A 15,256-nucleotide genomic window follows, 5' to 3' on the forward strand; every position below is an offset into this window, starting at 1 on the left:
GTAACTGATACATACTCTGTTCTGCAGAAAGAGCTCTCATTGTTTTTCAACTCTGGCAAGGGATTTCTCAGCAAGTTGATGAGTATCCTTCCTTCTTTCTCAAGAAAAGCCAGGCTATCAGCAGGCCCAGTGTAGCCCTATGTCCACGCTCCTCAGCTGTGCCAGAGCCCTGTGACCCAGCTGGTGGAGACTTCCGGGGGAAGCCGGCAGCCACATTGAAGCAAGCTGTGGAAAATGCCTTGGTGTATCAGGTTTTCTGCAGGACTGCAGGGGAGACCCTGACCTCCACAGGTTGAAACCAGAAGGGGTCTGTACTTCCTCTGTGAACCCCATTGATTTACTGGGTAGCACCCCAGTCCACCCATGAAGGGGCCATCATGGTCTCCATTAAGCACACATGCTCCAAGATCTGTGCATTGCTGCATGGCTCTTTGTAACAGATCTGCTTGATCCTGTTGGAGATGAAACTTAAGTGCTACAGAAATGACAAATTTATGACATTCTTATAGAATCTTTAAACCACAACATGTCTGGATGTTCTCCCTTTTTTTGACCATTACTCAAGGATTTCAGACTCCTGTACAGAAAAGTCTGAAGATGCATTCTCTTTTAGCATTTGTTACAATTTTTTCTTCATAGCTGTTCCTCCTGGAAATGTGTCAAGAAAAAGTGATTCCTTTGCAACGTTTTACTTGATCTATGCATGTAGGATCTAAGCACAGTCCTGAGATGTTATAGTGTTCCAGGTATGCATGGGAAAAATTCTGATAATGATTATAATAAAACTTTAATGTTTTAACTTTTAATTGTAAAGTTTAATGAAAAGGGACAACATAAAATATTGCTCCAAGAATTTAGAAGTCACAAGGTCAAGATTATTTGAAATTTTATGCATGAATTTCCACTTAGTCACCTAAAAATATGTACATTGCTTCATTTGATAACCTTAAAGCCTTATGGAGCTGATCCAGTTTTTAAAACTCCTTCATAGGTTGGTATTTTTCAAAGGAAAAAATTTTAATTTTTATGGTTATAAACTATAGTTAAAAATATAGGTGAGGTGCAAATATCGTAGTTGACTAATTGTGTTTTAAACTTGGAAATGACTTAGAAGTTTAATTGCCACTGCATCTGCTGGAGATGTTTCCATGTGTTTTAAGACACGCACTGCCTGATGAAGTTGTTCTGTACAGTGAACATACTGTCTGTGGTGTTACAGAGAGCAAAAGTGGGATATGATAATAACCAACTGGTAGGACTAAGTTCTAGCATTCTACTCTGCGGTGGCGGGTAGTTAACAGTAGCTTATTATATATTTCAAAATAGAAGATAGGGCACCCGGCCATGCAGGTGCCTGGAAAGGCAGGCAGCAGGCACCCAGGAAGTGGAGTGGAGACATGTGCCGGCCATCGGGCCGGCCGCTGCCCAAGAAACGCCATGCCATAGAGAAGCATTGACACAACAGACCCGCCCAGAGACATGCATGAACCATCCCGACATGGGGAAACCTCTGGGAAAACATGCCACACAATGGGTCACTCTTGGCCCTGCCCTTGAGAGCCAGAGATGCCCAGAGTCAGCAGAGGAGCAGCTGATGAACAAGGACTCAGTGAACACGAAAGTACTGACGCCCAATGACTCAGAGGTCGAGCTGACTGGGGAGGTGGGAGCCGTTCAGGAGCTGGAAACCAGGAGAACCTTGCGCAAAATACCTGGGGAGACCCCCTGGAGGCCATTCTTCTCCTAACTGTGCAGGCTGTGATGGAGGAGTGAGTGGAGCTCTGGAGACTTCATGGATTAAATAGGTGTCCAATATTCAGATTTTGAAGAACCACCTTCATGGAGAAGGTATGTGTCTAGGTTACCTGCCTGGGACACTTTGCACCTGATGGTGCTGAGACTGATTTGTGGGTTGAGGACTTCATCCACATGTTCCTGCTGCCTGTGTTGATGGTTGAGGAGAGGACACTAAGTAGTTGTGGGATCCCAATGTGGTGGGAGGCTGGAGAGAATACCCCTCTGCTTTCTTAGCCAAGAGGCATTGATAAAGCATACTTCCCTGGATCCCAGGTCAGTAGAGGAACAAACTATTCTTAAAGATAAGTTTATTACTCAGTCAGCCCCAAATAGTAGAAAAAAGATACAAAAAATGGCTTTTGCCCCAGATAGCTCACTTGAGATGTTAGTAAGAATTGCTTCCTTAGTTTTTTATAGCCATGAGGAGGAGGACGCCAAGGAGAGAAAACAAAGAGACAGAGGAAAAACACTGGCCTTTGTTGCAGCACTAAGAGAAACAGACCCTAAGTCTGACTCTTGGGGTCCCAAGAAGAACTCATTGACTACATTCATCTGCTACCACTGTCAAAAGCCAGACCACCTCAAGAGGGACTGCCCTAAGAAGCCCCCTGGGCCATGCCCTGACTATAAAGGTGACCACTAGAGGTTGGACTGCCCTCTGAAGTGGAGGCCCCAGAGCTCAGACCCCTCTTACCAGCTGATCCAACAGGAATGAAGGTGCCCAGGGCATACTCTGCCTTCTCCCTCTGGCCAGACTGTTATCTTCAAGGAGGAACCCCCTGGTAATCATGACTATAGAGGAAAAAGTAAACAGCCTGTTGCTGGACACTGGTGCTAGTCTCTTGGTCCTTCTTTTCAATCCTGGACTTCCTTCCAGCCATTACACCTCAGTGAAAAGAGTCACTGATGAGGAGGTAATCTGCTATTTTTCACAACCCTTGGGTTGTAACTACTTGTTAGATCTTTCTTGCATATCTTTGTTTTCCTGAGAAACCACTTTGAAGATACGAACATGTTTAACAGCAGCCAATGATAATTTCCTACCAATCTGTCCATAACTCTGTAATGTTTTTATTGTTTCTATGCTATTTCATAAATGGGTATATGTTTATTACTATGCGTTTTCAACAACAACCACTGAGAATAGTCAATGATTATTTAATTGATCACTCATGTATAGCTCTATTTGTTTTCCCTAGAAACCACTTTGAAGAAACCAAAATATAGTACAACAACCATTGATAATTTCCTACCATGTTGTCTGTAACTCATTATTATTTGTCTATTTGTTTTCCTGAGAAACTATCTTGAAGATACCAATAGGTAAAATAACAGCCATTGATAATGTCCTACCACTTTGTCTGTAATTCAGTAAATCCCCCTATTACTATGTTATCCTTCTTTTACTCTTTTAAATAAATTAAAAAAAATAGAAGAAAGGATGTTGAATGTTTTCAATATGAAGAAATGATATTTGAGGCCCATTACCCTCAGTGATCATCACAAATTGCATACGTGTATCAAAATATCGCATTATACATCACAGATATGTACGATTACTATGTGTCAGTTAAGACGCAAGCACAAGCTTTATAGAATAGACCTTATTATTTTCATTTTACAACAAGACTATGAAAACTTATGGTGTTACTGTCAAGGACACAGAGCTGACATTTTAACTAAGGTCCTCTCCAAATACAGCCACACATGATATTTACTTGAGACATTACTCATAAGGAATGTCAATTTAAAGAGACTCTATGGCTCAGAGTAATGTTAGTAAGACCAGTAAGGCTGGGATTGCTAACTGGTGTGCTTGGTAGAAATGCATTTACTAATCAAGAAAGAGAACTAATTTTGAAGGAACCTGGAGACCCTGGGAAGAAACATGGTTCCCTTCTGACACATCAGTTAGGCACAGCAGGTGGCCGAGATTCTGAACTGTCACCAGAATGTCCCATCTTCGTGGTTTCCTGGATGAGATTCCATTTCTCCCAGCAGCGCCAGGCCAGTGCTCGACGTTCCAGACTGTGGAACGTTCTTTGTCCTTCGTGTTCTGGCCTCTAGGCTCCTCAACTACTTATTTATGGGTGCCTCTCAGTGTAGCACCCTTAAGCAGCCTGACTTCACGTATCTTTGCTGTGATCTGACAGTGTTGGAGCTTTATCAGAACACGGAGTCAGTGGGAACCTCTAAGGCTAGTCTAAAAAGCCAAGCTAATTAGGTAATTAAATCCTTCAGAAAAATTACCTCAGATGAGGTTTGGTCATCACTGAGCTAAAGTCAAGGGGAATTCTGGTATGACTAGAAAGCTACATTAATATTTAAGCTAAGTATCACCTTTTTGCCTATTTCTGCTTTCTTTTTTATTAGTACAGTAGGTATTTGTGATACATAATGATTACTTCCATGGCAGGTGTTTGGTCCATGTACATAACACATCTTCCTTCTTTTTATGTCCCATTCCTCCAGATGCCCTTTCCTCCGTCTCCTGGTCTCTTTCTCATTTGCAAAAGGTCTATCTCCGTGTTTCCTTTTGTTTATCTTTTATTTTGCTCTTTATTTTTATTTTATTTTATTTCTTTGGTATTGGGAATCGAACTCAGGACCTTGTGCTTGCCAGGCAGACTCTGCTGCTGAGCTATAGCCCTGGCCCTGCTCTTTACTTTATACTTTGGATTTCTCATATGTTAAAGACCATAGGATATTTAAGCTTGTGTGTCTGATTTATTTTACTTAACATTATGTTTTCAAAGTGGATCCATTTTTCCTACAAATGACTCAAAGGTATCCTTCTTTATGGCAGAATAGTACTCCATTGTGTATAAATACCACATTTTCTTTATCCATTCACCTGTATATGGACATATAGGCTCCCAAGATTTAGCTCTTATGAATTGTGCTACTATAAACTGGGTATGCATGTATCACTGTAATATGGTGTGTTTCTCTCTTTCAGAAGATACCTAACAGGGGAATAGCTGGGTTATATAGAATTTCTACTTTTAGTTCTTTGAGGAATCTCCACACTGATTTCCATCATGGCTGTACTAGTCTACACTCCCACCAACAGTGCAGAAGGTTCCTTTTCCCCACAGCCTCACCAGCATTTGTTATTATTTGATTTCTTGATGATGACCACCCTTCTGTCTGGGGTAAAATGGCATCTCAGTGTTGTTTTCATTTGCATTTTTGGCATGGCCAGTGGTGATGAACTTTTACAACTTGTGTTAGAAGTCAGGAAGCTCAAGTCAAAGCATGCGGAAGCACCCTTCACCTCTTCCCATCATGCCCCACCCGATGCCAGGCTCACAGCAGAAGCCGGAGCCGCGCTGGGACCCATGTGTGGGCGATGTCTGGAGGACTCCTGGTCCTTCAGGATTCCATTCTAGTCCTGACTCATCCCTTAACCACTCTGGGCTAGACTTTTGTTACTTGAAAAAATGGATTAATGGGGTGAAATAATATAACTCTATATCATTTCTCCCTTCACATCCTATGATTCCCACACGACTGTGGGGAAAACGGCTGCCCACTTCTCCCGAGGCTCTCCTCCTGGCACTGACCCCTCAGGAGAGTTTGAGAGTGACTGAAAGTGGGGGAAGGGAGTCAAAGGAGGGGCCCAGGAAGGTGAGAAGAAACTCAAGGTCAGTCAAAGGCCAGGCCGTGACTTCCTGTCTGTCCCGGAATGGGGATTTCCCAAGCTTCAGTCAGTCTTCCTTATCACCCCTTCCTCCCGCCTGGCTACCAACCAGGATAATTAACAGTGGGCGTGCCCTGCATAATCAAAAGGACTCAACGGCGGTGCTGGCAACCCAAAGCTTCATAAAGGGACTGCTGGTTTCCTTTTGTTTGTGGTTGGGCACAGATAAGAAATAGAAAAGTCAGTTAAACTTCTCCTAGAAAGCCATCACTTTAAAATAAAACAGTGAACATAGCTTCCAATGTCATGCATTTGAAGACAGTAACAAATAGTTGTTAGCACTCGCAGGACGTTTACTGAACTCTGTGAAGTGACATGGTCATTTGCAGAACTTCTTCATTCCAGAAAATTCTGAGACCACCTAAGCGGTGTGACTGTTTCCTGCGTGCAAAGGATGTGTTTTCTGAGGACGAATGGAGAAGGCCTCCCGGCGACTCCCAGGAGGTACTGTGTGGGAGGGAGACCCGGTGCTGGCCAAGTCCCTGTCCCCAGCGGAGCGCCTTACATGACCTGGGAGAGGATGGGCAAGTAGTGTGGAATCTAAGGGAACAGAGGAAATCTAAGGACTGAAAAGACATGGCCGGGGCAGGAGCCAGAAGGGTGTGTGCTGATGCTGAGTGCCTACTATGTGCCGGGCCTGGCCTGGGTCTGGGCCTAGGGAACGAGAGGGGAACAAGGCCAACAGGGCCCCTGCTCTTTAGCAAAGAAAGTAGCTTTACGGGAGTAGGTTCGAGCTGTGGTTTCTCACCATGACACCACCAGGGTTTCCCAGAATCAGAAAGACTGGGATAGGTCATTGGTAGAGACAGTGACAAGTTGAAGTCAAAGGAAGATGGGCTGGTCAATTTTCAGTGGCATATGGCCTCATACAAGCCGGTGTGGTGGCACACGTCTGTAATTCTGGTACTCTGGGTGGCTGAGGTCGGAGGTTTGAAAGTTCAAGCCAATTTAAGGACATAATGAGACCCTATATCAAAATAAAAAATATAAAAAAGGCTAGGAGTGTAGCTTAGTGCAAAGGCCCTATGTTCAATCCCCAGTACTCTGCTACCCCCCCAAAGAAAGCCTCACACAAACCTATCTTCAGAGCTTCAGAGGAATGAATAAAAACCTTCAGGGTTAATAACACAGTGTTGCTATTTTGCAGGTACCAATGATATACCAGTGACCAGATACTTCCCATAACTTTTAATAAGGACATTTTATACCTGCAAGACAAGAATGAGCCTTGGGATGGTTTGCTAATGCCTTATCAAATTGTCATAAGCATCCATTATTTACATGCAAATGTGTTATCACGTCACATAATGGTGGGATTATTGCACTCTGTAACAAGAACAAATCTGAGCTCTCACAGGTCTGCCAGCTACGATTATGGCCAGGGATCACGAGGAAGCTTGGCATCATGGAGCCCAGAATCATGGCCTGGGAGTCCCAGCACCCACTGTGCCCACCTCTGCATGGAGGGATGTGTGACGGACGGCTGCTGTGTCCTAGCCAGACCCTGCACCATTGCAACTTGAATTTTATAAACCACTGTGTACACATTAGATGCAAGTACAGAAGCTCCTTAACTAACAGCAGGGCTATGGCTCCATATACCCACCAAGAGCCTGGAACTGGAAATGGAAACTGTATCTAAGGTCACAAACCTTCCACACATGCAAGTTCCCCTGGACCACACACGGCAGAGGACCTGATGCTTTTCCTCCGGTTTGTGCGGCTCACACCACGAAGGAGTCACATACTGCTTACACCCAGGCCAGGAAAAGAGCAGAGGCTGGAATTTAAAAATGATTTCTTCTGCATGTGTATCATCTATGTAAAAAAAAGTAAGTCTAACCTTCATAAGTTGGGGATGATCTGAACGCAAATTCCCAATAAATATGGATTTTCCTTGCAACCTGTAAAAGCAGCCTGGTAGACGAAGCAAACGTTTAGTTTTAGGAGGCCTGAAAATAGAATGTCTTGTGCCACTAGCATCTTTTTCCAGCACCCCTGATGATTAATAATAAATTAAAAGGAGATATTCATTTATGGGCTGATTATTAGACTGCATGCCATGTTATTTGCCAACACAAGTTCCCAGGTTTCCATTTTTTTTTTCTCCTTCAGGATACCTTGATAACAGGGAAAAAACATAAAAGCATAAAAAATTTTGGGGCATAGTTGTATTTGTCATTAAGTTTTAACTGAAATTTAACCACAATGAAAGAGAATTTGGGGAATTCTGAGAATATTCCCAACTTATGTTGGGAGGCAGATAGAGTCAATGCTATAAGAATGGATTATTCATTTTGGTAATAAAAACAGTTGTCCTTTAAACCAAAAATTTTCTATAAAGTCTAAAAGAAGTCATTGTCCAAGGAATTTTAACAGGGTCAAACTGGCTATTATGCCTCTCAAATTACCAGTGGATACTTTGAACTTGTTTTGGAGTAGGACTCTTTTTTTGAAAAAATGGTTTAAAGTTTTCATTGAATTTCTTCCTACAGAACACTAAGTTTTTGCCATGTTGGGTTTTACCACATGTTGGCAAGGAGAGGTGGGCAGTAGATAGAAAGCGTAAGCCTGTTGTTTTTGTCCCCTGAAGTCCGTGAGCAGGTCCCACTGCGCACCTAGGGTGCTGGGCCATTGGAGGCCCACTCTCTCATCCATCCCAGCGTCTCTTTGATGATCACAGTTTCCTTTCATTTTAGGGAGATGGAGAACCAGTATTTCACGTATGCTGTAGTAAGGGTAGCGTTTGATAGACAAAATCACGGGGAGATGGGGTTTGGGAAGCAGGGCAAGTAATTTTGGATGCAGGGTCAGGAGGAAAGAGAGCTTACAGCAGCTCAGGTTGACTAGTGGAAACACGAAGAGGTGGAAGAGAAGAAAGGGAAGGTGGATTCCTGCAAACTGGTAAGCTCTCCACCGCAGTGAAATCAGATGACCTCAGGCGTGTTTATAGGGCTCCGCCAGTTCATTAAATTGTGAATCTAGTATCTCTGTCCAGCTCTCACATCTTTGTATGGTACTCTATGGGCTCGTGTCTTCTTGCCATGAGAAAATGCAGGGTTTGAGGCACAGTTTCAAGTGTCATTCGCGGAGTCATGATATGTAAGCAGGGGTTGGTGTTTACCAAAGGATGATGTCAGGAGAGAGGTGACAAGAGGACCAGGAGTAAGATTTGGGGTCACACCCAAGGTCAAAGGAGAGAAGAAAGAGGAAGCGCTGTGCAGGTTAAAGAATGCCCCCAGGAGGAAGGAGGGTAACCCAGACAGGGGCCTCCCAACGGGATCCTCACCACATGATGTCAAGGAAGGTGAAAAATGGACAGAGGAAATGGAACTGGCACTTAAGGGACGATGGCTGATTTTGAAGAGAACGTGGTAGTAATAAGCATGACCAAAGAAAACCAGCGCACAGACCGGGCCACACTGAAAATGGCAATGCAAGGAGAGCTCCCTGTGCCCCTGGTTCTGGGTAATCAGCCAGATGTCTCGGTAAGATTGGGCAAGATCGAGAATGCAAGCGAAATACCGCAGCAACGAGGCTCCCTAGAAGAGCTGACTCAGCTTGTGCTTTCACCATGGGAGCCAGTTCACCCCGCTAGAATTCACTGGACCAGTGAGGTGCCCTCTAGAAATCTCCCTCTTGCCTCTGGTGGACAAAAGGAGAGTTCACAGTGATGATGCCTGGCTTAGAAAAAGTTAGGGCTGGCTTAACCCAGTGCCCCCTGGCCCAGCCCTTGCTTCAGATGCGGGAAGAAGAGAAAAAATATCTAGGAACAAATAGACTTGCCAGAGAGGAAGAAAAGGGGGACTGAGGAAGGAAATGGGCAGAGCAGGGCCTTTGCAATGGCCCTGAGCCACCTCCTCCCTGTGCCTGCTACCCCAATGAGGTGATGGTTGCTTTATAGGGCACGAAGATTCCCTAGAAGGGGCCCCTGCTTTCCTGCCTGCATTATTTCTACCCAATAATAATACCAGATATCACATACTCCAAAGCCAAGGCCACTGCCATTGGAAGCAGACCCACGCCCGTGGGAACACCCTGAACCGAGGGTGGAAATCACGCTTTTCCTCTGCACCTGTAACGTCTCCCAATATGACTGTTTCTCTTAAAGCCACAGGCGTCTGTTTTTGAGTTTGCTCCTTGGAGACAGAAACAGGATTATAATATACGATGGCTTTGCTCGTTTCCTGCTGTAGGCTGTTTTAAGTTTCTGCGACAGCTCTTCTATTCCTTCCTCCAAATGGCAAATTTCTCTACAGCCATATGAACGAGCAGGGCGTAGACTTAACTGGCAGTGTTTAGGAAATGGGACATTCTGTGACCAGTGCTGTTTTATTTATGACGGGGTTGGGGGGGCGACCCTACAGATTTCCAACCCACTTTGCCAATGCAATGGAAGGATCAAACAGAATCACTCTTTGAAGATCTTGTCCAGACTTGGAGTCATCATTTGGATTATCGATGGGGTCATCGGTGACCTCAGTGCTGTGGGCCATGGGACAAGGACGGAGGATTTGAGCCAGAATCCGTGGGTTTCAGAATTGGCTCTACTTAGGAGCTGGAGATTTGAGGCAAGTCACTTAAAAAAATTCTCGAAGTACTAATTTCCATCTCTGTAAAGTAAGAATAAGATAGAAACCTACCTTCTTCGCAGGCTCACGGGAAGATTACAGTATCCTCTGTGAAAGCGTTTCCATTAGCCTAAAATGCTGCGATGGTAAGGAGAGGAAGCATGTGGATCAGGTGAACAGGTAGAGGAGGGAAAGGAGCTTTCTAACAGGTTACAAAAGAAACCCCCAAGCTGAGGTGGACTTATTTATCTCTTTGCCCTAGAAGTAGGCTGCTGCAAGCACATGAAGCTTTCTGGCCAGGTTGCTTGTTAGTCAGCTGTGTGTTTCTTCATAGACTAGATAAATCAAAACTTAGAAAGTTGCTCATTAATGTTTAATTTGACTTCCCCCAAATCTTGCTGCTATGAAGTGTTAGCATGAGAATTCATGCCTGAAATTAAAGCCTGCCGGGATGGATGCTGGAAGTTTGAGCTTCCACTAAGGTTGGGGACAGTCCCGCCAGCTCCTGGTGGAACAGCTCACAGGAGGAGAGCTCTTTCCAATGGGAAACACCCGAACAGGACATTAGTAGAAAGGGGACCTGTGGATGTCACGCTGAGTGGTCACACTCCAGTTGCCTTCCAAGTCAATGCCTTGGGCAGCTTGGACTGTATCTCAGGAGAGGAAGCCCAATGACTGACTGAGACAAATATCAGCACCATGCTCTTGGTCAGACAAGGACTGCCTATGTATGGACAAGAGCAATCACAAGAAAACCATGGTAAAACAATACCCAGAGAGGGAGTGCACTGGGCGCCAGTGACGTATGCCCCATTAGAACACTGCATGCCATACCCTTCCAGGAGTATGGAAGAGGAAAACGAGTCACACCAGGTATTAGATTGCACATGGATTCTTTTAATGCCCTTCTTTGTCTCCTCCCTTTGCTCCCAGCAATGCCTGTGCTTAATTCAGGGGTTTAGAGTGTAGACTAGGTTTAAGGATTTTCATTCTTAGCCCCTATAAATGCAACCAGTTTCCCTGTCTGCCTCGAGAGGCCGCAGCTAACACAGTGGGCGTGAGCAGAGTTTTCCCAATAGACAGCGCTGGGCCTGCCTGACTTCCCGAGCTTTCCCCACTCTGTGACTTCTGAAAATCACTTGGCACTGAGGACCTCGTAGGTAGACAAGAATGAGAGAAAGTAGGCATCAAAGACTTTGAAAAGACCACGTGACTGTTAGTAGACCGTTCTGGTACTGCATAAGCACCCGTTTATGAGGTAGTGGTTGTTGTGATGAGTAATTAGTAAGATGTTTCCATTAAAAACAGGAATTAGATGAACATTCAGCCAATCTAACAAGGCAGTAACCTTTCTGTGTGAACAATACCTAATTGTATAAGAACTGTCACGCAGTCATTGCTCTTGCTGTTTGTCTCTCTGTCTGTCTCTCTCTCTCACCATTAAAGCACCTATGGTTTCTGCTTTTCCACAGTAAGGGCCTTTGTTAGTTTCTCCCCAAATCCCTTTTCTGCAGGTTTGAATTTCACATCATTGTTAATTACCTCATCCCTTCCCAGCTTCTGCTAGTGTCTCTTAAAATTCTCCCTGCCTCTGCAGTATAAAATTTTTTAAAATTTATTTTATATTTACATTTGTATTTTCCTATTAAGAATTCATGAACTTTGCCAGGCCTGGAGGAGTGAAGCAGTTTTCCATGCGTGGCCTGCTTTTCAGGGATGCCATAAGAATTAGTTAGATGAAGTCTGTAAGACACAGCCGGCTCTTAGTGAAATATGATATACTAACAGCACACGTAACAGAACATTATTTTACCATAAGGCGAGTAACTGTGGCCATCCACCTGTTTCAAATTGACTCCTGCCACTGGGGACAAGCCTTCTGAACCCTGTCACCTGTCACAAATTACCTCTTCTTTAAGTATACACAATTTCACTGAACAGTAGTCAAATTTCAGATTAACACTATCACCAAATTAATCGTATTTTGCCCCCCACCCAAAGAATCTATGCTACCAAACTTATTAAAATCCCCCTCTTGGATCTATTCCTACTCTGCCTATTACCTCTCCTACTCTGTGACAGGGGGTGATTTCTTTTTCCTCTGGACAAAAAAGACTGTTTGCTGGTAGAAATTTAAATATCCTTGAACTTCTTCCAAGTTCCTGCAGACACTCTAAGGCCTGGCCATGAATTTCTGCTTTGGAATTTCAGCCATCGCTCCAAACCTAGGCCACGAAAATGGATCTAGCTGTCATAAGAAACTAGGTCAGTGGCAACTATTCCTACGTGTGAAGGCTAAAAAAGAAATTCAACATTTTGATGGGACCGGCCTTTTGCCGTTCTGGTAATGACGTTTGCTCACAGAAAATGGCATGGTACCAGCCACAGTTCATAACTCGACAGTATGTGATTGTGTTATATTCATCTGTGTCTCTTGTGGGCAATTGTGCCTATAACTCTGGCCTGCAAGGAAACAGCTTCCAGAAACGAAGTGCTCAGCACAGCGGAGAGCAGGTCTACACGGTCCAGAACCATCTTCTTGGCGGAAATCTCCCCTTTCCTCTAACTGGAAGACAAATGAGCATAATTAGCTTCATCAAGTCTATTGGCAGGACGCATCACTGACCAAGGCAGGCTTTGCAAAGCTGCGGCCACCCAACACAGCTCTGCAGCTTGGAGGCTCCGCCTCCCACACACAGAGCCGGCAGGACAGTGGTGTCAGCTTAGGCCCCGGCATGCTATGTCAGTTAATCTCTTCCCCCGCTTTTCTCTTGCTGCTTTACACTCTTTTCAGGCAAGTGGGCTCAATCTCCCCTCCCCCTCCAATGTCAGTTTTATTCTCTCGCGGGAGAAGGAAAGAGGGAAGGGTAGGGGCCACGATGGCGTACTCATTTCATGCATTCCGTAGGTTACAGTGCACGCAAGCCTCAGAAGCGAGGCATTCTCAGAATTGTTCCCGAGCAGCTTTGCTTTATTTTGTTTTCCACTGCAAGCATCCTTGACTTATCATGATGTTGGGACATTTGAACTGTTGATATTAGGAATATGAAGGAAAATGTCTTGTTTGCTTTGCTTTCTCTTATTTGTTTGTTTGTTTTTATCTGGGCCTGCTCTAAAATCTCCTAGCAGGTCATCATGTTTTCATAAGGAAAACCCAAACTTTTGTCCAGCAGACTTTTCTCCCTTGCTGTGCAAGGATGGGGTGGGAAGAAGGCTTCCTGGACCCACAAGGAGACACTGGTTACCCAGCAATGGGTCACTATGCTGAGCTTGTGATGGCTGCAGGGAGGCAAGGGCAGGGGGCTCAGAGGGTGGCTGTGTGGGCAGCACTCAAGAAGGACTCCCAGGGGGACCTCATGATGGTTTGAACATGGTTTGTTCCCCAGAGGTTTGTGTACCAGGGCGTTGGTTCCCAGTGTGGTAGCATTGAAGTGGCAGAAAACATAAGAGGTTGGGACCAGTAGTAAGTGATTCAGTCACAGGGGCTCCAGCCTTGGATTAATCCAGCATGGATTAATGCTGGGTCTCAGGAGTTGGTCAGGTCTCACCAGAGTGCATTTGCTCCTGTGAGACCAAGTTGTTAAAAAAGAGAAAAACTGGCTCCTCCCTGCACTCTTACTTGTCCCTCCTCTCCCATGCACACTCCTGTCATGACACCATTTGCTACGTTATACGGCAGACAGAGGCCCTGACTACAGGCTGAAAGATGGGGCTGCTTTTCAGCCTCCAGAGTGTGAGCTAAATAAACCCTCCTTCTTTGTACATTGCACAGCCTTGGGTATTTTGTTATAGCAATACAAACCAGGCTAAGGTAGATCTTTTAGTGCCCAAAGAATTTAAGGGGTTTGTTCCCAGCAAAGTAGGATAATCCTTGCCAAGCTTTTCTTGGGAAAGCTATCAGAGCACACAGAAGAAATCTCATTCTCTTGGTGCAGCTATAAACTTGATTCTTACTACTACATGGTGGGAAGTGGGCCTTTCTCAAACTATACACGTCCCATCCACCCAGAATTGCTGCTCTTGAGGAGCAATGCTACCAACGGAAATATGCTGCATACATGATGATGGAGTGGTTAAAAAACGGTGAGAACCCTTAAAAATCTGCAGTGTATGTGTGTGTGTGTGCGCGCGCGCATGTGTGGTGTGTGTCCATGAGAAAAATTACTCATAGCCTTCAGATTTCCTAAAGAATGAACAGTGTTAAGAGATCCAACTTTTGATTTGGATTTGAGATTTTAAATTTAAGATGACATATTAATGAAAACAATGTGTGGTATTTACTCAAATCATAGTTGTTTTCAGAGTAGTACAAGATTCAATCCTGGATAAGTCAGCAGAGTACCAAGGCTCAGAAAGAAAAAGGGGACTAAAAATTCAAAATGGGAGAGAAATAAAAGGATGCAACTCAAAAAAGAAAACAAAACAAAAAAACACACTTGTTTAAGGTTACGAGACAGATACTATTTAGGGAAAAGTATTCAAATCCCGCAGGGTCAGAGACTCTGTGAAAGCAAAACAGTAACAGTCTGCTCACCTTCAGCACTGGAGGAAACTTTGTGAGTGTGGGGGGGCATTCCCGAGCAAAATGTAAAAAAATGGGGTGTAAATGTGAGATTCTTAAAATCTAGGTACACAAATTTTGAGGATTCCACAGAAATTTTGGAATATTTGCTGTGTGCCAGATCGAGTGGTTTAAGATAATGTCCAATGAATGAATGAACAAACAAACAGTCCTACATGGTGCTTACTAACATTTCCATGTGACTGGTGAGGAAGTTGAGGCTTCTGGAGGTTGATGTCAGTCACCCAATGTGATAAATGCTAGGAGTAGAATTGAAGCCCAGGTCTTTCTGACTCTGGTTTATGTCATGAAGCGGGGATTCAGAACGGAGCGCTGGGAAGACTCACATATTATAAAACCCCTCTGATGAAGGTAGCTTGTACTTTCCTCCTTGGAGTCCGTGACTTCCCCCAGTGAGTGCCAATCTCCTCATTCATTTTCTCATGTTACTCGTCTCTTGGACGCACAAAATTCTGCTTGAAGTTTGTGGAATTTTCATGCTGGAGAGCTTCTAATGACACAGAGAACTGGGAATACTAATCCCATGTTCTGATCTTTTTAAAAAGCCCAGACAGAAGAGAATATTGGCCCCAGTGGTCAAAACCCAGACAATTCCAGTTTTGA

General features: G+C 44.3%; 1 long non-coding RNA gene across 1 annotated transcript; it reads left to right on the forward strand.

Moving 5' to 3' along the window:
* The first annotated feature begins 3,873 nt into the window (after nt 1-3,873).
* LOC102029682 lies at nt 3,874-7,520 on the forward strand. The gene is made up of 3 exons (XR_259049.2): nt 3,874-4,021; nt 5,846-5,944; nt 6,648-7,520. It is a non-coding gene; the product is annotated as an uncharacterized LOC102029682 (long non-coding RNA).
* The last annotated feature ends 7,736 nt before the right edge of the window (nt 7,521-15,256 follow it).

This window comes from Chinchilla lanigera, unplaced genomic scaffold (genome assembly GCF_000276665.1).
Source record: "Chinchilla lanigera isolate Chin_1 unplaced genomic scaffold, ChiLan1.0 scaffold00001, whole genome shotgun sequence".
NCBI classification, from domain to species: domain Eukaryota; kingdom Metazoa; phylum Chordata; class Mammalia; order Rodentia; family Chinchillidae; genus Chinchilla; species Chinchilla lanigera.